This window comes from Lissotriton helveticus, chromosome 4_1 (assembly GCF_964261635.1).
Source record: "Lissotriton helveticus chromosome 4_1, aLisHel1.1, whole genome shotgun sequence".
Lineage (NCBI taxonomy): Eukaryota > Metazoa > Chordata > Amphibia > Caudata > Salamandridae > Lissotriton > Lissotriton helveticus.
Window position 1 is genome coordinate 159,147,702 of NC_136063.1, and position 21,990 is coordinate 159,169,691.

The following is a 21,990-nucleotide window of genomic DNA, read 5'->3' on the forward strand; positions in this document are numbered from 1 at the left end:
TCTTCACTATCGTCAAGGAGTTCTCCAACCCCAGCACCGGCACCAACGACATCACTCCGTCACAAGACCTCTGCGACTCCCTCGCCTCGTTCTTCCACCGCAAGATCGCCGACATCCACAACAGCTTCGGCGCCCCACCCACGCATCCAACCGTCGAACCAACGCCCCCCACCGCCACCCTTCGCACCTGGACCACGGTGACCACCGAAGACACAGCCCGCACGATAAACACCATCCACTCCGGATCACCGACCGACCCCTGCCCACACCACGTCTTCAACAAGGCCGACTCCACCATCGCACCCCAACTCCGGAACATCATCAACGCCTCCTTCAACACCGCCACCTTCCCGGAGAGCTGGAAGCACGCCGAGATCAGCGCCCTCCTGAAGAAACCTACAGCGGACCCCACCGATCTCAAAAACTTCCGCCCCATCTCGCTCCTCCCTTTTCCTGCTAAAGTCATCGAGAAGATCGTCAACAGACAGCTGACCGCCTTCCTCGAGACGAACGGATCCCTCGACCCCTCGCAGTCCGGCTTCAGAGCCAACCACAGCACCGAGACCGCCCTCATCGCAGCCACCGACGACATCCGGACCCTGCTCGACAAGGGGGAAAGAGTGGCCCTCATCCTCCTGGACCTCTCCGCTGCGTTCGACACGGTCTGCCACCGCACCCTAGTCCAGCGCCTCAGCAACATCGGTATCCAAGAGAAGGCACTGGAGTGGATCATCTCGTTCCTCGCCGGAAGAACACAAAGAGTCCGCCTCCCCCCCTTTCGCTCCGAGGCCAGCGAAGTTATCTGCGGCGCCCCGCAAGGATCTTCACTCAGCCCCACCCTCTTCAACATCTACATGAAACCTCTCGCAGCCATCGCACGCCAGCACAACCTCAACATCATCTCTTACGCCGACGACACCCAGCTGATCCTCTCCCTCACCAGAGACCCCGACACCGCCAGAACCTGCCTACACGAAGGGATGAAAGACGTCGCCGAGTGGATGAAGGACAGCCGCCTGAAACTGAACTCGGACAAGACGGAAGTCCTCATCCTGGGATCTTCGCCCTCCGCCTGGGACGACTCCTGGTGGCCCCCAGCCTTGGGCACCGCACCCAAGCCAACCGAACACGCACGCAACCTGGGCTTCATCCTGGACCCCTCCCTCTCGATGACCAGACAAGTCAACGCCGTCTCCTCATCGTGCTTCAACACCCTGCGTATGCTTCGCAAGATCTTCCGCTGGATCCCGACCGAGACCAGGAAGACTGTCACCCAGGCACTCGTCACCAGCTGACTGGACTACGGAAACGCCCTCTACGCCGGAACCACAGCCAAGCTACAGAAAAGACTCCAGCGCATCCAGAACGCCTCCGCCCGACTCATCCTGGATGTGCCCCGACGCAGCCACATCTCCAGCCACCTGAGGAACCTGCACTGGCTCCCCTCGACAAGAGGATCACGTTCCGGCTCCTCACCCACGCACACAAGTCTCTCCACGACCTGGGCCCCAAGTACCTCAACGACCGCCTGACTTTCTACACGCCCACCCGCCAGCTACGGTCCACCAGCCTGGCCCTCGCAGCCGTACCACGCATCCGAAGAGCCACCGCCGGAGGAAGATCCTTCTCTTACCTGGCTGCCAAGACTTGGAACTCCCTCCCCATCCACCTTCGGCTGACCCAGGACCATCTCGCCTTCAGGAAACAACTCAAGACCTGGCTGTTCGAGCAGTAGCATACCCCTCCCCCCAAGCGCCTTGAGACCCTCCCGGGTGAGTAGTGCGCTATACAAATGGCATGATTGATTGATTGATTACAATGTCCTGTGCTTTGATCCTCAATCTTGGTCAGCTAAAGGGCAGGAACTGGTTTGGCAAGGTCGGCTTCAGGCAACAGGGTCAGTTCACTCAGGTCAAACAAGAGTCAGCACAAACTCAAGCTAAGGTGTACGTGTCCTAAAGACTTGTTCAGCCACAGTCATAGGCCTATGTGAGGGCAACCGCAAAATGGCTACCATGCACAAAAATGGAACCCACGGGTTCAGAATTCACAGAACCTCAGTCAGCACAGTGGAGTTTTAGGAGTTCGAGACAGTGCAAATTCATGCAGGACTTTGACATTGCTAGTTTGCTGATAACCAGGGCTCTTTATTACAAATGTTCGTACAAATGCAGTTTTACATCAAGTCCTTGCAGCAGGAGTGGATATAAAGTCCACCAGAAGTCAGGATAAGGGTAGAGCACGGTTTACAAACTTATATCATATCTACTTCTTTATGTGTAACTCTTGGCCGGGCACTTGTTTATGTGAGATGTGATAGAAGGGAGCGTCTGAGGCACAGTAGATCATGCATAAGTCAGTTCTAACAATGGGTAGAAGAACAAGGGTGAGTGAAAGAACCAATCCAGGAGTGCAGCTCTAAATCCTCAGAGGTGACAGCACTGGAGGCTATCTTGTCATAAGTCAATTGCCCCCCCCCCCTCCACCCCCCTCCCATCCGTACCTAGTAGTCTACAAACATGCAGGCCAGCTGGATTGGACATGTTTTGAGATTTGTGCTGGGATGTTAATGCCCCCTGCATGGCTCAGTGTAGTGGCGCACATGAGAATCATGTATGTGCTAAGGGTATGTAGGAAACCCTTTGACACCCTTCGAAATCCACTGTGGTTTGGAGAAACACACCAAGTGCAGCCCTACAATTATGGCTGTGGGAGGAGGCCTGTTCCTTGCATTGTAGAGAGAGCATAAATGGCCTCTCCTGTTAACAAATCATCTGCCAGTTTTCTCCTCACTGGTCCTTCACTCCATCAATGAGGGACATAAATGGTGCATGTGAGAGATTTGTAAAGGTGTGGCGGAGTGAGTGTGATGTGTAGACTCAGCGTGGTAAGTGCAGTGAGACAGGAATCCATTTTGATCTGTGTGTGGCTGATGCACAGACCTCAGAAGAGAGAGAGCCCGCCAGACAGGGATGTGAACTGCAGGAATCCCCTGGTACATTTCTGAGACTCAGTAGTGCTCGAAGGTGCTCTCTCCCAAGCGGGGGAGCTATGTATTAGTTCTCTTGGATTCCTCACTGCCTGGCCAGACCGTGATTACCTCCGAGCACACTACAGAACTTAAAATCTGCGCAACTTTATCGTTTTGAATAAGCTGTGCGAGTTCCATCCACTGATTGAGTATTCACTCTTTGAAGTGGACCAGGTTCCTGGGAAAGAAAGGAAAAGGGCTTGTTTGAAGTGCAGGCACAGCCCTGTTCCTTTCCTGCCTCTTTGATTTACTGAGAAGAACTGTGCACAGATGTGTGACCTACCTACGAGGGCATGGCTCTTTTCTTTGCTTGTCATTCTTTCATAAACCCTGTCAGTGAGCACCCAGCCCTACCCTCTTGCCTGCCAAATCTGCAGAACAAAGACATGTGGCAGGACAGATAGTGTGACCAGGGCCCCTGAAATCAGACCAAACCCAAACAGACCAGGCGATGGGCAATACGCATTCTGGTCTGGTAGCCCAGTATAAGTATGACCTAGATTGAGTCAGGGAGCCGGAAAATCTTAAAACTGCTTTGACATGCAACTCCCGTTTGCTGGAAAACTTCTGTCTGAAGATTTATCCTCACCAGGACATGAACAGAAGTCCTGCTGAAATCCTGCTGGGAAAAGCCAAGAGTGAAGAGATGGGGGGAGGAGCCAAGATGGCGACCAGGATGGACGCGTAGGCTCCCGGCTCCGTGACCCTCCGAGCCCCGCACAACTATCCTGCATATCATCCTGTTATCGCGCTATATTCTGTATTGGGGAAGGAGCGCTGAAATTGATGGCGCGATTCCCGGCTCCCTGCCGGCCCCGAAATCGGAGAAATCCGCAGCGGTAGTTAGCGGCCCTAAAGTCTCTTGATCCGGGACGTGGGTTGCAGAGCGTGGCCGGGCGAAGAAGCAACAACAGCGGCCATCTGTACAGTGGCGGGGACGGTCTACTAATGCGTAGTGGCCATCGGTCAGATTGTTGCCGCGGACGCCTTGGTTGACCGGCAACGTGGCGATGTAGCACCCCCCGAAGCGCTGGCCTGTTGGATACGTTCTTTGTCTGCAGAGCACATACTGTGACGACCCCGACGCTGTTTAGGATTCGGCCCGGTTTTCGCGGGCTGCTCCCGAATTCTCGGCTGGCGCCGTTCGGGGCGAGGACGATCGCTGCTCCCACGGGCGCAAGACCGGCTCTGCAGATCCTGCCAGAGATGAGACTGTTTCTGGGATGTTGAAGTGCCCCCATTGCTGGCGCTACGTGGTGGGACCCGAAACTGAGCTGTTATGTTATGTTATGTTAAGGGGGTGCTTATAAAGCGCACTGTCACCGTGAGTTTCATGGCGCTGATTGGGTGCTGAAGGGAACAGAGAGACTATTAGCTATTAGCTGTGTGCTCATTACATGGGCAGGATTGACTTGGCAGTGTGGAGAGAGACATTCCTCCGATGTGTGACTTGCCCTGTCTTTTGAGTGGTCCATCGGTCTCCGGGAGTATTTACCTGCAGGCTGGGAACTAATGCTTGGAACGCCCGACGACCCTCCCATCCCCAAGATGGCGGTTACGATGCAGGACATCATGGCGGCTATAGCTGATGTCCGAGTCTCTCTGGATAAACAGTTCGCAAAGCTGAACACTGCTCTGGATACAAGATTCATTGCGCTCCACCCGACTAGAGCTGTTCCCGCCGGGGCCGACGAGGGGGAAGAGCCCCAGCTAGTAATGCCCTGTGTGCTTGTTGACGACGTGGTTCAGACGCAACTGGACATGTTCCCACCTACATCTTCCCACGGTCTTGTTTGCTATGAGCACAGTAATTGTGTAAGCAGGGCTTGGCGATCTGAAGAATGTCTCTTGGGGGTCCCCCAGGGATCACAGGGGCCGATGTCAGACTTATTGTCTTTGAACTTTGTGCAGGTGCTTTGGACATCTTGTCGAACAATCTCCGTTGGATGTTGTGAACTGCTGTTGCTTACGGCTGGCTTGGGGGGACATCCCACCGATCTGTCCTGGTTGCCCTTGTTGCCCACGTCGACTAACACGGCGGCTGGCCGATTGATCTCTGCTGACGTTTTGGATCGAACGGGACAGGGTTGAGGTCATGTCCTGGATTGTTAGCCATTGTGTCTTCTCCAGCGTCTGTAGGATTACCCCCTTTGCCTCTTTTCGTGAGTGATCAAAACCGCTTTGCAGATTTGTCGATGGTGGGCAGTAGACCTGCTTTGACTTTTAGACTCTGTGTACGTCTATCCTGTTTTCTCTTCTTTCGAATTTACTTTGACACTCTACTGTTTTCGGTTAATTTTGTGATGCTGGCGGTTCGGATGGATAGAACCCGTGTGTAAAATCGCAACAATTCATTTGTACTGCGAGGGTTTGGGCTGAACTGGACTGGACTTTGATGCAATGTTTCTTTTGTCTTTGCTGGGTTATATCTGTGGGAGCGAGGGCCAGACGTGGTTCTGAGTGTTTGATATTTGTGTGTCTGATGTGTTCGGGACGGGATTTGCTGCCTCTATGGTGCCGGGGACCGGGCGGGATGGTCCTTTTTCTGCTTGCGACTCCCCTACGAAATGTCTCTTGTTTGCCATAACTTGCTTAACATTACGGTACGGGGTGTCTGCTCTTGGTGGGGGGATGGGAGTCCGGGAGCTCGTATTGATTTGTTATATTCTCATCCTCCAACTTTTTCCCTTCCTTGGGGTGTAGTTTAGGGGGCGACAGGCACGCTGCTAGTGGGGTTAGGTCGTAGCCATCTGCAGGGGTGTAGGGTGGGGGGTTGTGGGGGGGGGGGGTTTATTTTTCCTTTGTTATTTTCTATGACCATTCTATTTCCCCTTTCCTTTCTTCACAAGAGCTGTGGCGTATTCTCCTGATTCTTGCCTCACGTATCCGGGTGTCACATGTTTGCTCTGTACATCCTGTACTCCTGGTGGGCGGGTGCTGTTGATGGGTGTCTGCGGTCATTGCTATCCAATTGTTTTGCCTCTGGTTCACGCTGCATTTGATTTTCTGCTGCTTATGACTGTACATTATTTCGTCACTTCATTTGCCCGTCCACAGCTGTGCTGTATTTCGTTTAATGACGCCCGATATGTATATTTTTCCTCTTGTGTTATAATAATAAAAAGATTTAAAAAAAAAAAAAAAAAGAGTGAAGAGATGGATTTACTAAACTAGAGGTGTGGTGAAGCACTGCTGGCCCAACCCGCTCAACTACCCTGGCCAGGTCCTACCTTGGGCTGGAAGCCTACGCTCAGGTTCACCAACCCAGAGGAAAAACCCAGTGAGGCCGGGTGCCTAGGCCCCGCACGCCATGCTGACCAAGACACTAGGCTAACATCTTCACTTGCGGCATCAAGCCCCAACTTATGTCATACGCAGGAACGCAGCTCTGGGGGGTGTTTGGGGTGTTACACCCCCCTAAAAATTTTATAATAGTTGGCACTGCCCCTTGACCCCCCTCATGTCGGGCTACTCAAATAATGCTTTTTAACAAGATATCCCAGCTTGATTGCTTGGAAATATGAAGCTCCCATCCCGCCCAATCGTATTAACCAAGCTACACCCCTGGCTATGCCGCTTACCTCCATCACCATCAATGCCCGGGGATCTTGGTTCATGGGCACTGAGTGCCAGATCAAACCCCCCCCCCACAGAAGTCTTTAGAACGCATGTCCTTCTGTCCTGTCAAGGTGTCCTGATTGTGGTGGGATCATGTCCCACTTTGGGTGTTTGAGGCTCTGTTGTGCATAAGTGAATGCAGTACTTTCACAAGACACCACAGTCAGCCCACCTCTCCACGCCAGGAGGGACAGCGACCCGCATCTCTACATCCCAGAGCAGGTTACCACCTGACGAGCGTGACCTAAAGCACTGCACGGCCACCGAAGACACATACGTGTCCCTGTGTGTGCCAACCAGCTATAGAGAGAGGGTGAGAAACCAGTAACAAGGAAATATTGAATCAATTCTTAACTGCGACACTGGCTGAGTCTGATTCACACAGGCCAAGGGAGAACAGTCCTGCCCCATACAGGGAGGATTTACATATGGACTACAAATACCAGAGTGCACTGGGGTAGCTCAAGATACCGAGCAGGAAGAGACTGTGAGAGTGGCACCTGATCAGAGGCTAAGGGTTGCCCTAATCAGTGGAAATATTCCATCAACCATAACCACAGATGTATGATACTCCATTTAAACTCTAGATACCTCAATCTTAGGTGTGTAGTACTACACTGTAAGTTGACTTAGCTGAAGACAAAGCAGAGGTGGCTTTGACTTATTGTGTGTTACTGAACACTGCATTGAGTTCCTCTGAGTCCTAAACCCTGCACACCCTTCCTAAGTAAGTATTTAATGACTCGGCTACCCTAGCTTGGCTCTAGTGCAAGAGGGGTGAACTTGGTATCAGTTGCGGTTCCAATTGCGGCATAGGACAGCAGAGGGAAAAGGCCCGAATTAGCAGAATTGACGCTCGGTCACCCTTGAGTGCCCCGTGTCTCCTTGACCAGTTCCCACATTGGGGTTCAGTCCTGAGCAGGACACCGCAGCGTGCACAGCTCACAAAGACGCACTAAAAAGTAATTGTGAACTACAATTATAACTCAATGTGCAAACCTTGCTCTCGGTATTTGAGGGACCTCGTTGGCCGTAGACATTTTTGCTGTTCACAGTGCAGCACAGAGGGACGGGGGTTCACCTGTTTGGCTGTTGTGAGATGTGACCTATCAAAAACAACTCTGGGGTTTATTTACAAGCCCCTTGCGCCACACTTACGTCACTTTTCCTATGTCAAAAATGACGCTAAAGTGACGCAAGGGGCTTGTAAATAAGCCCCTCTGTCTTCACAATTAATAACCGGTCAGTTATAAGTAGTTTCCACTTGATCCAGTTGCCGGCATATGGGGTTTTATTTTGGATTCAATCTAAACTGATGTCTATCCGACTACAGCTCTTGGCGGACTCTCGCTCCTGTCTCCATGGATTTCAGCAGGTTCATATTTAACCGGTAGAGTCTGCCTTCTTTATAGCGGGTACACACATCCCAATGCTCAGCACCCACAGGCAGCTATTGATTGCTGGAAAAAAACACAGTTCTAGTGGCTGATTGGAAATTTCACTGGACTTTCTTTTATTAAAAATATATGTTGTAATTTACATACAATTAAAACAAGAACATGGGCATAAGCTCATGAAACAGTTTATCGCAAGAATGGTGCTGGGCACCGAGGAATCGGTAATGGAGTGATGTGCGAATGATGACAGAGCTAGAGATTAAAGACCTTATTTTAAGTTTGAAAAATCCTGCAGTTCCTGCGGGAAAATGATAAATATAAAGAATCCACTGTCTACATTTCATCCACAACACCTTTGTGTAGATTCATATTTAGGACTTCCTCCAGAAACATAGAATTTTCCATTACTACCCAACTTTAAATACCTGGCCTTTAGTGTGCTCAGGAAGGCTTCATCTGATCTGAATCACTTCATCTGAGGAAAAAGTCTGGCTACACTTCTGTTCTTTCCATGGTACATCCAGGGCCAAGAAAGCGGTTGGCGAATTTGAGCTCTATAAATACTTTTAACATAACATATCACATAACACTAAGCGAATCCACAAAATGTTGCTTATCCTCTTCCACCTGCCAGGGATGAAAAAAAGCAGCAGGCAACCAACAAACCCACCTTGATCCCAACGGGCCCAGTTTGTGGGGAGTTTGTGCAGTTCGCCTGCTTTGTGGTTCTCCCGGGTCACGTTCTGCTAGCCACATGAACCACACAAGGTGCACGGAGCAGCCAAAATCTACCAGGTTCTCTATGTAAAAACCTGTGGCGGGTCGGGGACAATCGGTATTTGCCCGGCGGTATTGCCTCTGTGACCCTCTAGTTATTTAATCAAATGAAGAGGCAGGCGCTGGAGACTGGAAAGCAGGAAACAAGGTTTTTTTATTCTCTCCGGAGGAGAACACAACGAAACGGACAGAAGGTATCGTTCTGAGGTGCTCTAACTGCATCCCTGAGGCCTGGCCTCTTATACACAAGTTTATGACTTTATTGTACATTACACATTCATGTTAAAGCTTTGATGTATGAAAAAGACATTCCCGGAAATCCCCTTCGGGCCCGTTCCCACACACATTTACAGTTGAAGTCCCCACCCTAGTCACAACAGGTGATGAGTATCACGCAGCTGGATATTCCGCCGATTCACGGAATGTAGGGGGTTCGATCGGATCTCATAGAGTGGGGGCTTTGATCAACCCGGGGATCCTTTGATGGGGGAAGCTTTCTATTGTACGGGGAGGGGCAAGGGATGGTATCGGCAGAGCTGGGTGTCGGCCTGGGAACGGGGAAGACAAAACGGGCACACGGGGAAAAAGGGGTTTGCATCTAAGGGCCGGAGATCATGAAAGGGAGGCAGGGTGGTGTCGCGCTGGGAACAGGATGAGGGCCTGGGGCAGAGCAGCGCCGAAGAGGGGTTTATGACTCAAGGCAGGTGCAAGCAGGGGGGTGGTCAGCGTGCAGGCTTAGTGAAGGCGAAGGGCTATGTCAGGGGCCAGCAGCATGCAAAAGGGTTCGCTCTGATCGGGGCATCTTAAAAAAATGGCGGGCGCGCACGACAAAAGTGTGGCATCAGGGGAAGAGGCAAGATGGCGCAGATAATGTTCATCAAAACGTACTAATTTTCAACAGTCCTCCCTTTAACATATTCAAGACATCTTGCTGGTTCATTTTCTACTCGGTTCTATTGTGGTGGGCATGAGAAAGGAAACGGTAGGAACCCTAGAGGAAAAGAGTTGTAAACAATACATTTTAACATTTCTAGTTTTTAGGAGGTGGGCCTATTTGATAAACTTTGATCAATTTGTTTAGCAGGAAAGTCATAGGAATGTAATACAAAAACGATTCTGTAGCGAAAGCAGCAAGCATATTTCATACTGGCAGGTTATTACATATATATCAGGTTCGGATTGGAGCATGATCAATACAATGGCGGCTGGGAGAGAAATGAGGTCTAGCAGAAACGGCGATTGGGGATGTCAAATGTTCGAAGTTTAACGAGTTCTCATCATTCTTTGTTGCCTTTCGTTGGCGCTGTTGAGCACCGGCGGTGGAGCTACGAGTCCAGCTCGGTTCTAAGTTCTGCGTTGCAGGGCACGACCCTTTCCTCGCGTTCCTGGTCGGAAAGGTCCCTTTCGCCCTGTGTCCTTTGAGGTGATTGTCAGAAAGTTCAGATGGAAGAAGAGCGTTCAAAACAGTCCATAGGGTAGGTCAGAGGAAAAGGGGGATGGAGCAAGGCCAAATTAGGAACAAACTAGGGGAACGAGAGACTTCAAACAGGCGGGCGTGTGACCGAATTCAGAGAGCGGGGACTTGTCGACAGACACTGGACATTGAGCAGGGGCATCAGGTCGACCCTTTCTTCTCATGTTGTCGAAAACAGTGTCTCGTCCTGCAGCTTTTTTCTGTCGTGGTCTCGCCTTGGCTAATGTCGCAGGTGTTCCTTAGTCTGCAGTCAGGCCTCGTGCTCCCACATCCGGTCCTTCTCTCCTCCAACAGCAGTACCCTTAAACAAGTTTGAAAAGACAGTCTTTAGAGAATTTGCAGATGAAGATAATCAAAAAGTCTATTTCTCTCCCAGCTCCAGGCAAAGAATGAAAAATGCCCGTTATATTTGTGTTCACAACTGGCATATGAATGACCGGTGACGGGCCTGTTGGATTTACTATGACTTTCCTTTACAATTATTTATTACAGTCACGACAGTTCATCTGATAGTGACCCACCTTCGTGAGACGTTAACATGGTACTACACAGGTATTTTGCTGAGAGACGATCATGGCTAAACATTTCCTTTCTATCGATGCATCCTGCCTTTCAACTACTACGGGGTTCATTTCGATGATTTCTTTACCTTGGACTAGTCTGTTAACCTTGTAAAACATCACTCTGGATCCTACGTAACCTTTTACAGCCCGATTACTTAATTAGGAGGGACAGGGGTTTTATGGGGAACAACCAGGGACATAGGAAACTTGTGGTAAGGGCATAAATCGACCCATCTCTCACAACCGGAAATGAGGGGTAGTTTCATAATTCCAGTTTTTGGGCGGCTGATACAGGGGGGTGTAACAGGGGTGATCATTTTTCTGGTTTGGGTATTGCGACAATTCGGGGAGGGGAGGGTCGCGTATTCTGAGGTCCTTGTTTTATACCATAGGAGCCGTCGACATGTAGTTCCCTTATTTCGGGCCAGATTAGGGAACCTCTGTCGTCTTACCTGTCCTTTCCCTTACGGCCCAACCTCGGTTCATTGACTTCTAGCGGAAAAGGAGAGGTAATGACGCGGTCTCAGGGTGATTGTATTAAAGACAAGTTTTTGTGCAAATACTGACGGTATTTGAAGCCAATTAGGTGGTGTGCTAGGGGTGGCAGTCTGCCAATTTCGGGGCTAATCACTCGGAAGAGTGGGAGTAAAAAAAATAGAGGGAGAGAGAGAGAGAGAGAGAGAGAGAGAGAGAGAGAGAGCGTAACGGCAGGCTAAATAGTACACGTGCAACAGAGAGGGTGGCAGTGTATTCAAGAAAGGCTATTTAGTGCATTACGCAGTAAAGGGCATTCACGGGTCTGCGTTAGGATCTTGTAATCATGCAGTTTGAGCATTAGACAGGGTAGAGGGGACGTGCTTTGAGAAAAAGGAAAGAAGAAAGGAGGTACCATGTTGTCGCACTTCTCGCATTCTCGGTCCTTCGACCAGTTGGGTCGACGCCTCAGTCACACACACACATTCCCTCATAGTTTCGCATCATACGTGACATGGGTTCATTCGTCCAGTCTGGTTTAAGGGTGATCACTTTTTTTTATCAGGTTGTGCTAATTTTTCGGGTTTGTTTGATACGTGAGTAGTCTGCAGGCGTGCTTAGACACCACCTTGCGGCGCTAGTCCGCTTCGTGTATTAGACATGGCAAGGCTTCGGATCTTCGCCACACCTCGGCTGTAATTTCTGATGTAACCTGCAGAGGGAGGAAAAAAGGGGGTGGGGGAGACAGCGTTCGCGCACATTCAAATACATGGATTCATAAGTCCTTTACTTACCTCTTACTCGTCTTTCCTCCTCGGGGCAGGGTCCCCGGGGATATGGTTTCTGGAGTCGGGGGGGGGGTAGTGTGTCCATATAGGTCGTGTGCGGGGAAACGTAAAAAGGAAACCAGAGGTGCTTAGTGCGAGGTATCTAGTCAAAAGGACGTATCTCACTATCGGGATCCTTAAACCTCTTTCGACGCTGTGGCGTTCTAAGGTTCTTCGGTTCTTGGGTCAGCTCCGTTCCCTGGTACTTTGGAACGTTGTACTTTATAACATTTACATTATTTCATTTCACCCTCCCTTTACATTCCTTCATTTACACCGTTCGTTTTACCCATCCTTGGAAGTCAAGGTCTTCCTCTACGCGAGAGTTCATGAGTCAGTCGCGTACTTTGAAGGCGGAGTGTCGTGTTGTCGATCCGATCCGTCCTCCAGGGCTGGGCAACCATCTTCTTTTAACCTTAAAGAGAGAGCAGAGTAGGGTGCACAGAAAAGAACTTTCCCACCGATCCCACATTTTAAAATAAAGCATGCAATACCCGTTCATAGTTTTAAAAACTTTATTTTGCAAAATTATTTCAGCATTTGGACTATGAGGGTGCGGTCGTATTTGGCCGGTCGTGGCAATGGCTAAAGTGCGTACAGTGGGGGGTGTCGTTTGCAGCAATAAAAACATCGGAAAGTTTTACTCATTCATTTGTAAGAGACTAAAACGTCTATTAATTGGCTGGGGGTTCGGGGGCATTTATTTTCATAATTTAGAAGCATAATCATAATGGTTGTAATCAGATTTCCTATATGCATACCGTACGTGTACGTCGTAAATGAGGTTTACATCAGTTATAAAAAAATATAATACATTTGTACATTTGTAATCAACATTTGTAACGGGGATCCTTTCATACTGTTCGTCGAGTGAGTTCTCCTTGTCTTTTCTAGCCAAGTGTACAAAGGATCATATAAAATCTCAGAACATCAAGTTTATATTAGTGCGAAGGAACACCACGAGGTGTTCGTAAGTTCCGATTGATACCAGCGCCATTTTGGGCGGGGCCGGCTCAGTCCGGAAGCAGCATCAGGGGGAAATGTTTCCCATTACTGGCAGTTTGGACCAGAGTCCTTTTCGGCAGTTCTAGAATTCATGCTAACAGAAGGAGTGGCAATGTCATGTTTGTTTCGTTGGCGATCAAGGCAGCCGTCCCTTACCGGAAGCCTGCAAAGGCCGAAGGTTCCGCCGGGGACCTTTGTAGGATCTTCAAGGCTGTGGAGATGCTGTCGGAGATGGGGGCTCGTGCTCCAGGGGGCAAATGTTCGAGTTATGTTGCTGGTCAAAGTTACTCTAGTGGCCGGGGCCCGCCTTCCAGCGGATCCAGACGCCATTTTGAGGCCCTACAGGGGCCACTCTCGTCGAGTTTGCAAGAGTGGGAGAGATCCTTCGGAGTGAAAGGAAGAGGTCTCTGTTTTGTGAGAGCGGGACGTTCGGCTGGGGTGCAGCTGTGATGCCCCCACCTGGGGGGCGAGGGAGACTGGTTCGCATCGTCTCCTTCTCCCGGTGCACTCCAGGCCGCTCCTTTTCATCGCCCCGCATGAAGGTTTCTCCACATCCGGTGTTCCCCAAGACCTGTGCTCGGTGCTGTGGGAGTATGGCCACCATTGCACGTTCGGTGCTGCGCAAGTACTGGGGTGCCACCATGGTGTGTTCGGTGCTGTGGAAGTATTGGCACCATCGCCTGACTGGGGGTGTTCGGCGTCGGGCCGGGGGCTGGGAAACCTCCTATCGGTGGAGGTGGGAGAGGCTCGTCCGCGTCGCCTCTCCCTCCCAGCCCAACTTGGACAAATTGTTGTGGAGGTACGTGCAGGACATCCCGCCGTCCAGAGCTGCTGCGGCTGTTACGGAAGAGAAAAGGAAAAAAGGGTGCCTCGTTCTCCTCTGGACATGTGGCGGGACTACTTAAGTCTATCCAGGCCCGTTGCGGCTGGCTGAAGAGACATGTGGCGGGACTACCTACAACTGCCCGGGCCGCTGGCTCCTGCCTCTCCTCCGGCTCCCCCATACGTTAAGATTTCCTGACCAAGAGTTGGCGGTCGGGCCCGCCTTATATGGGTTGCCTTTGGTTGGGCGTAGCCGTAACCCTGCCCTACTTTGGAAGGTTCCAGTATGGGGGGGGGGCGAATGTTCTGTTTGACTTTCATTTTCTACAGTTTACCGTTATTATTCCTTGTTTGTTGTGTTAAATTAAAAGTTCAAGTTCATTAATGGTCTACAGATTTTGTTTTACCATTTCTTTCTTTTCAGGTTGCTTTTATGCTAAGTTTCTGCTAACAGAGGTTGAGTAACACGGAAACACGTGTAGAGGGATGACGCAGATTCGTACATTACATACACACAAACTCAGACGGGGGGACAGTACAAATACGACATACAAAGACCCAAGACGAATATAAAACAGTTATTGGTCATAATTATCTCTTTCCGTCTGTGAATTTGAAACGAGGCTGGGTTCCCGTCTTGACGTTGCCCGACCTAGGAGAATTTGAGCATGCCGCTGAAATTGTCCTGGCGAAATCTGTGCCATCGGGCATAATCAAACGTGGTGGTTCTGTCTGGTCTGTCTATGTAAGTCGGGTTCTTCTTTGTCTCGCGCTTTTTCTTGTACTGCCGGTCTGTCGTTCCTGTCGGCCCTTTGCCTTTACTCACGCTCAGTAGAGTCGGGCATTGGGCTTTCCAGTGTCCGACATACCTACAAAAAGCGCATTGGTTTTGCCCTAAGTCTGGTCGTCTTTTGCATAGTGTCGGGGGATAAGTTGTGGGTAGCGGTGTCCTGGGGTTGTCCTGTCGGTATATTTCCCTACTTGGTTTGTCCTCGTCTTTTCTCTGTCGTTGCATAGCCTCTCTGCGCCACATACCGAGACTGTCGAGCATAATTGGCGTTGTCTTATTATTTCGAAGGGCTATTTCTAACGTTTCTATTTTATCAAGGTCAAAGGATCCTGTCAGTGGCCACTGTTTGTCTTGACTATCTTCGGTATACCTGTGCCACAATTTATTATAGGCTATGGTGACTAATCCATAGTTTATGAACATGTCCTTATTAGGGGTGCCTTCTAGTGGAGCTATATGGTCCACCTCTAATACACGGTCCGGGCTAAACAGGCTATTCATCAGTGGGGAGAAGACAGACATGACGGCTCGTAACGAGGGACTAAAAAGTCAGCACTGCCTATCTTATCACTAGGTGCAAAGACCGGACAGAATATTTCTATTCTACGTTGTTTGCAGGCAGTGAATACCTCATGGATCAAAATAACAAAAGACCAATAAATAACAATGGGGAGAATGAGTAGGTCCGCAAAGATCTGCGTTACCTACCCTTTTCACTATCTGCAAAAAGGGTGGTCTCTTCCCTGTTTGCAGACAGGGAATCTCCAGGAAACAATAGTTTGCGAACAACAGTTCAGTTTCAAGTGATTATTGAGTGGGGGAGAAAAAATAAGCACGGCTGTTGCCCTACCTATCCTCCACTGCTTGCAAAGAGAGAGCCCGTTGTTTCTCCGTTTGTAGACAGTGAATCTCCAAATAAATAAAAAGAGCAATACTAGTATTTTTGAACAATCAAACAAACAAGCAATTATTTCGCAACTTGTCGTGGTTACACGACCTTACCCGGACCATATGGACAGTTTCTTGTCTTCCGAATCCAGAGCCCGATCGTCCTCTTTTTCTCGTATTTCTCACGGCACTCCTGATGGTCCCCAGTCAGGACCGTAGATCACTCGAGAGAGGTCTGTTCGGAACTAGTGAAGTTCGGATGATCGGCTGCCAGACGAGGGTCTATTGGGCAAGAGCTCTCCCGATCGTTGCAGTCGTTCACTCTGTCGTCGGGACCTCTCCCACTGGATCCACGAGTCGCTGATGGGCCCCACGCTTGGGACGCCAATTGTAAAAACCTGTGGCGGGTCGGGGACAATCGGTATTTGCCCGGCGGTATTGCCTCTGTGACCCTCTAGTTATTTAATCAAATGAAGAGGCAGGCGCTGGAGACTGGAAAGCAGGAAACAAGGTTTTTTTATTCTCTCCGGAGGAGAACACAACGAAACGGACAGAAGGTATCGTTCTGAGGTGCTCTAACTGCATCCCTGAGGCCTGGCCTCTTATACACAAGTTTATGACTTTATTGTACATTACACATTCATGTTAAAGCTTTGATGTATGAAAAAGACATTCCCGGAAATCCCCTTCGGGCCCGTTCCCACACACATTTACAGTTGAAGTCCCCACCCTAGTCACAACAGGTGATGAGTATCACGCAGCTGGATATTCCGCCGATTCACGGAATGTAGGGGGTTCGATCGGATCTCATAGAGTGGGGGCTTTGATCAACCCGGGGATCCTTTGATGGGGGAAGCTTTCTATTGTACGGGGAGGGGCAAGGGATGGTATCGGCAGAGCTGGGTGTCGGCCTGGGAACGGGGAAGACAAAACGGGCACACGGGGAAAAAGGGGTTTGCATCTAAGGGCCGGAGATCATGAAAGGGAGGCAGGGTGGTGTCGCGCTGGGAACAGGATGAGGGCCTGGGGCAGAGCAGCGCCGAAGAGGGGTTTATGACTCAAGGCAGGTGCAAGCAGGGGGGTGGTCAGCGTGCAGGCTTAGTGAAGGCGAAGGGCTATGTCAGGGGCCAGCAGCATGCAAAAGGGTTCGCTCTGATCGGGGCATCTTAAAAAAATGGCGGGCGCGCACGACAAAAGTGTGGCATCAGGGGAAGAGGCAAGATGGCGCAGATAATGTTCATCAAAACGTACTAATTTTCAACATCTATTTTGCCAGCAGAGCGGATATCAATCTTTTTGAAGCCAAAATTTGTTCTGCAAGCAAATTGGAAAAAAATGATCACAAATTATGCAAGTTCTTTTGCTCAGGCCTGTCTGCTAACAATAACTGATTAAGAACCAATTAACAATGCTCATTTCCATAGGTATCCTTTATTTCTGTTTGAGATAAATGGTTCACCATCACAAGTCTTGGCTTCTCCAACTGCACCACCCACCATTTATATCTCTGCAGAGCCTGGAAGCTGGCATGCTGGCCCTGTATTAATACTCTTCAATACATCAGGACATGTGTGCCCAAGATCACTCCTTCTCTGTAGGTGCTTAGGGAAGGAGCAGCATCAAAATGTCCAGAAACATGACAGAATGCACGCGCCGCTGCGTGGTCTACTAGGCAGCGGTTGTAATCCGGAAGCCTCTCATTGCACTGACTCTTTGATGCATCATTATTCCCCCACCACCACCTCCACCCCACCATGCGTCGGCTCCTCTCGGCTGCACGTGCACTTATTTATGTGCATGGTAATATATGTATATTTAGACGGGCAGGACGTTGCTCCCCTATAAAAATTGAATTTCGAGTTGAATGATTAGGACATGCAAATTTAATCAACTGAGTGATTGATTCATCGTCCTTTACGGTGTGGATCTCATCTCATTTCCATTAAAATGGGAGCGGTGGAGATGCGCGCGGTGCCTGTACACGGCACGCATGGACGCGCTTCCAGCATAAGCAATTCCCACTTCAAATGGTAAGTAAAGTAGATTAGTTTGATAATACCCAAGAAATCTCACCTGTGTTGAAACCAACCGCGATGGCAGGCGGTCGCAAAGTGAAAACTGTAGTGATAATGGGCGCAGACTGAACACCGCATCGTTTCCGGCGCATTACAAAGGTAAGCTGAAGGTGCTTGCAGTTTGCGTGACGTGTGCATCACTAGTGGAAAGAGATGTACATAAGGCAGTCCAGTAGGAAATGTAGTAGATTACATTTTGGGTTTGTCCAGTATCCGGCTGACCAACATCTGAGCTTCCTTTTCCCATTAACACTCATTTGATAGCTAGATCTTTAATGAACCTGTTGTAGAGAAGCCTGCTCAATCTCCTCCCTCAAGGATGGGATCTCTTGAATTCTTCGGAGTTGGAGTTAAGGTGACTCCCATTTCCCATGGCCTCTTTTGTGCTCACACAACATGAGCGGTACAGTGTCTTAAAGAGAGTGTCTTCTTCTAATGTGTCTGCAATATTCAGAAGAGCCAAATGGACAATACATACAGATGTTCTAACCCACATTTGCCAAGGAACAGGCCTTAACCCTTGTCCATGGCAGCATGCACCAGCCATCACGTGATGGTGGTGTGTCAACACAAATCCAGCTATTTACCAAAGATTTATATATCTCACTTAAGTGTCCGCTGCAACCATATAACCCCACCACCAAATGTTATCTTTTGTTCTTACATGGTTTACAGCAAGATGGCCATGTCTCCCCAGTCCTCCATGACTTGTCCATGTTCAAGTCATGGAACACTTTTATGTAGTTCATTTCCACTCATCTTCTACAATTTAATTCCTCCTCAGCTTCCATCGCAGTCCGCCTCCTTCCTTAAGGCTCTGCTCATGTTTTGTTTGGAATAACAATACAGCCCCTGTGAAGAAGAGGCAGTGTATAGCATTTGAGGAGAATGGCTTTGGGCATGGTTGTGGTCAAGCAGGTGCTTCCATAGCTGGTCAGCTCCAAACCCGGCGGGGGTGAATGTTATGCTCATTTACTCAGGTGGACCAGAACATGTGAGTTAAACAGATATCAAAGTCCAAGATTGTTTTGTAAGCACTAATGGGATTAAGTCTTTGGGGCAGATTTACTCATTTTTCACGTAGCGCACGGCAAATGCTGTGCTGCTCTACGGGAAAGGAAAGAGGAGGAGAGTGCCCTATTTACTGAAATAAGGCTCTCTACTCCCCTTTCCCTAGCGCCGGCCCTGAAATCAGCTGACGTGCGCTACACAGATACCTTTGCACCATGGTGCAAGGGTGTCTCCATGACTCTAGCATAGGTTTTGTGCTGGAAGGAACCCATCCAGTACAAAATACTGTGGGCCTTATTTATGAAGGCCTTCAATATTTTTACACCGCCGTTGCAGCACTTTTTGTGACAATGCTACAGCGTAAATAATGCACCCCGTTGCGCCATATTGACAAAGTGACACATTTAAGCAGATGTGTCACTGTGTAAATTCCTGCACTACATTATACATGAGTCAGGTATAATGTATGCAGGGTGGGCGTTTCCCCGCAATAAAGGGTTGCAGAAGTGGTGCAGTGAAATTTAGGAGATTTCACTTCTACACTGCTAGGACGCTACTGCATCATTTTCTGCCTCACAGCAGGCGCATGACTGACGAAGGCCACTTTTGTATCTACAGATACATCAGAAAAATGTATCTTTCACTCCTAGCGACATGGAGCGCCGTACATTAAATACGGGGCATCCATCCTGTCGCAAGGAGAGCACAATGAAAACTGTTGCATTGCTGTTTTCATGCAGCAATGCAGCAGTTTTCATAACTAAGCACCAGTGCACAGACTCACTTTAACCATTTTCCCACTTTGTATGTGCGCTGTAAAGTGCAGCACACATGGAAAGTCGGAAAATGAAAGCATTTCACCTTCCTTGCGCCTACTTGAAAAGGACGTAGTTTTCTCATGCTAAACCCAATCTACTTTATTTAGTAAATTGGGTTTAGCGTGAGAAACCTTGAGTGGTTGCAGGGAACGCCCATGCACCACTCTTGGTACTCCACAATAGCGCAAAGTAATTCAAAGCAGTGCTATGCGCTGCTTCGCATTACTATTCCATTATTTCCAGCCCTAAACAAGTTTAGTGCTGGAAAGAATAGTGGGTAAAAAAGATTTTGCACCAATTTGTGTCACTTGTGATGCAAACACGGTACAAAATCTTAGTAACTCTCCCCCTTTGTTTCTTAAAGTTGCTTTTCCTCCTCCCCATCTCTACGTAATCCTAATATGTTATTCTCTGCTGTAATGTAAAGCTTCCTCGTACTTACCTGTCCAGGTGCGCTGTACAAATGCATCAATAATAAGATGAAGCATATTTTGTGAAACCAACCAGGCCTGGATAAAAAAACAGGCCGCCTCCAGTTGGTCTTCACGAAGATCTTCCTTCGTTGAAAAGTGGGAGCATAGAGAACTGAATGGACGTAAGGAACATATCCCCCAAAATGTGATGTGCATTTCAATCTAAAAGGAAGTGTGTGATGGAAAGGCACAATTTTGCATCAGATATCAGAGTTTCAACTGTGGAACTCATGATGACACCACTGAACCCAGAGTGTGGTAAGTTGTAGAATTTATAACATGAAGGCGTGTCATCATGGATTGTGCCAGGGATACATTTACATATAGTCACACTGGCGACAAGAATCTTAATAGTCCCTAGCCTATCACACAACGTGCTCAGGCAGTATAGATGTATCACACATATCTATTACTGTGTTATTACTGCAGATTTGATTTGATTTGATTTGAAATATTACTTATTAAGCGCGCGAATGCAGTGGCGTCTTGGAGCTCAGTGTGACACATGGATAACTAGCGTGAGACTCTAAAGCTTTAGATTTGAGATAAGGGTCACCAGTCAATCAATCAGTGGGTCTTGTAGAGCAGAGCTTGTCACCCCGGGGGTCTCCAGGCGCTGGGTGGTTACGCAAGCCTTGGTTGGAGCGGTGGTGGTCGAAGAGCCAGGTTATGAGCTGTTTCCTGAAGTCCTTCTGAGATGGGGAGGAGCGAAGGTGGAGGGGGTGGTCGTTCCAGGACTTTGCGGCAAGATAGGAGAGGGAGCGACCTCTGCAGCGGCTGCGACGGATTCAGGGGATGCGGGGCACCACAAGGGTGAAGGATCGGTGCTCTCTAGTCGGTCGGTGGAATGTCAGGTGGTTGTTGATGCTTGATGCATGGGTTTGCATCCTGCTGTTAGCTTCCGCTGCCCAACTATTATGGTGTCTGGGGTGGAGGTTTTTATGTTCCCTTGGTGGGAATAGTTTGAGGAAATAAATAGTAATTTTGTTCTCAATTGCCCTCACTGTTAGGTGGCTGTTTTATACCTGGGCTGCTTTTTACATAACAATGGTGTTTGGCTTGCACTTTGGAGTTTCCAGGCGATGCTATACCAGTGCTCAATCTGAGCTCAGTTTTAGACATGGAATTACCTGTGAACCCCAGGTCTATCATCACACAGCAGGGTCCGCGGGGGCTCAGTTTGGGATCGCACACGGGTGAGGAGCAGCCATGAGGCTTCGGTTATTGTCCTTCATTGGTCTGCACAGTGCACTGGATTAGAAACCCTTGTTGCGTGTCCGTGTGTAGATATTTCGGTGTCTCTTCCACCTCCGCCATTTGTTTTCTATCTGGCTGTGGCAACCACTATTAAATGTGAAGCTCGAAAGAGGTTTTAAGGACACAACTCTAGTGTATAGTACTAGTTTTGTTACTGAAAGAAAACCGCATTACTAATTCATTGTTATAGATTTGATCTGAGGGGCCAAGTGTTAACAAATATCTCCTGCCCCGTTCACTGCTCCTGCCCCGTCACCTCTCCTGCCCCGTCGCCTCTCCTGCCCCGTCGCCTCTCCTGCCCCGTCGCCTCTCCTGTCCCGTCGCTTCTCCTGCCCAGTCGCTTCTCTTGCCCAGTCGCTGCTCCTGCCCAGTCGCTGCTCCTGCCCAGTCACTGCTCCTGCCCAGTCACTGCTCCTGCCCCGTTCACTGCTCCTGCCCCGTTCACTGCTCCTGCCCCGTTCACTGCTCCTGCCCCGTTCACTGCTCCTGCCCCGTTCACTGCTCCTGCCCTGTTCCCTGCTCCTGCCCCGTTCCCTGCTCCTGCCCCGTTCCCTGCTCCTGCCCCGTTCCCTGCTCCTGTCCCGTTCCCTGCTCCTGTCCCGTTCCCTGCTCCTGTCCCGTTCCCTGCTCCTGTCCCGTTCCCTGCTCCTGTCCCCTGCTCCTGTCCTGTTCCCTGCTCCTGTCCTGTTC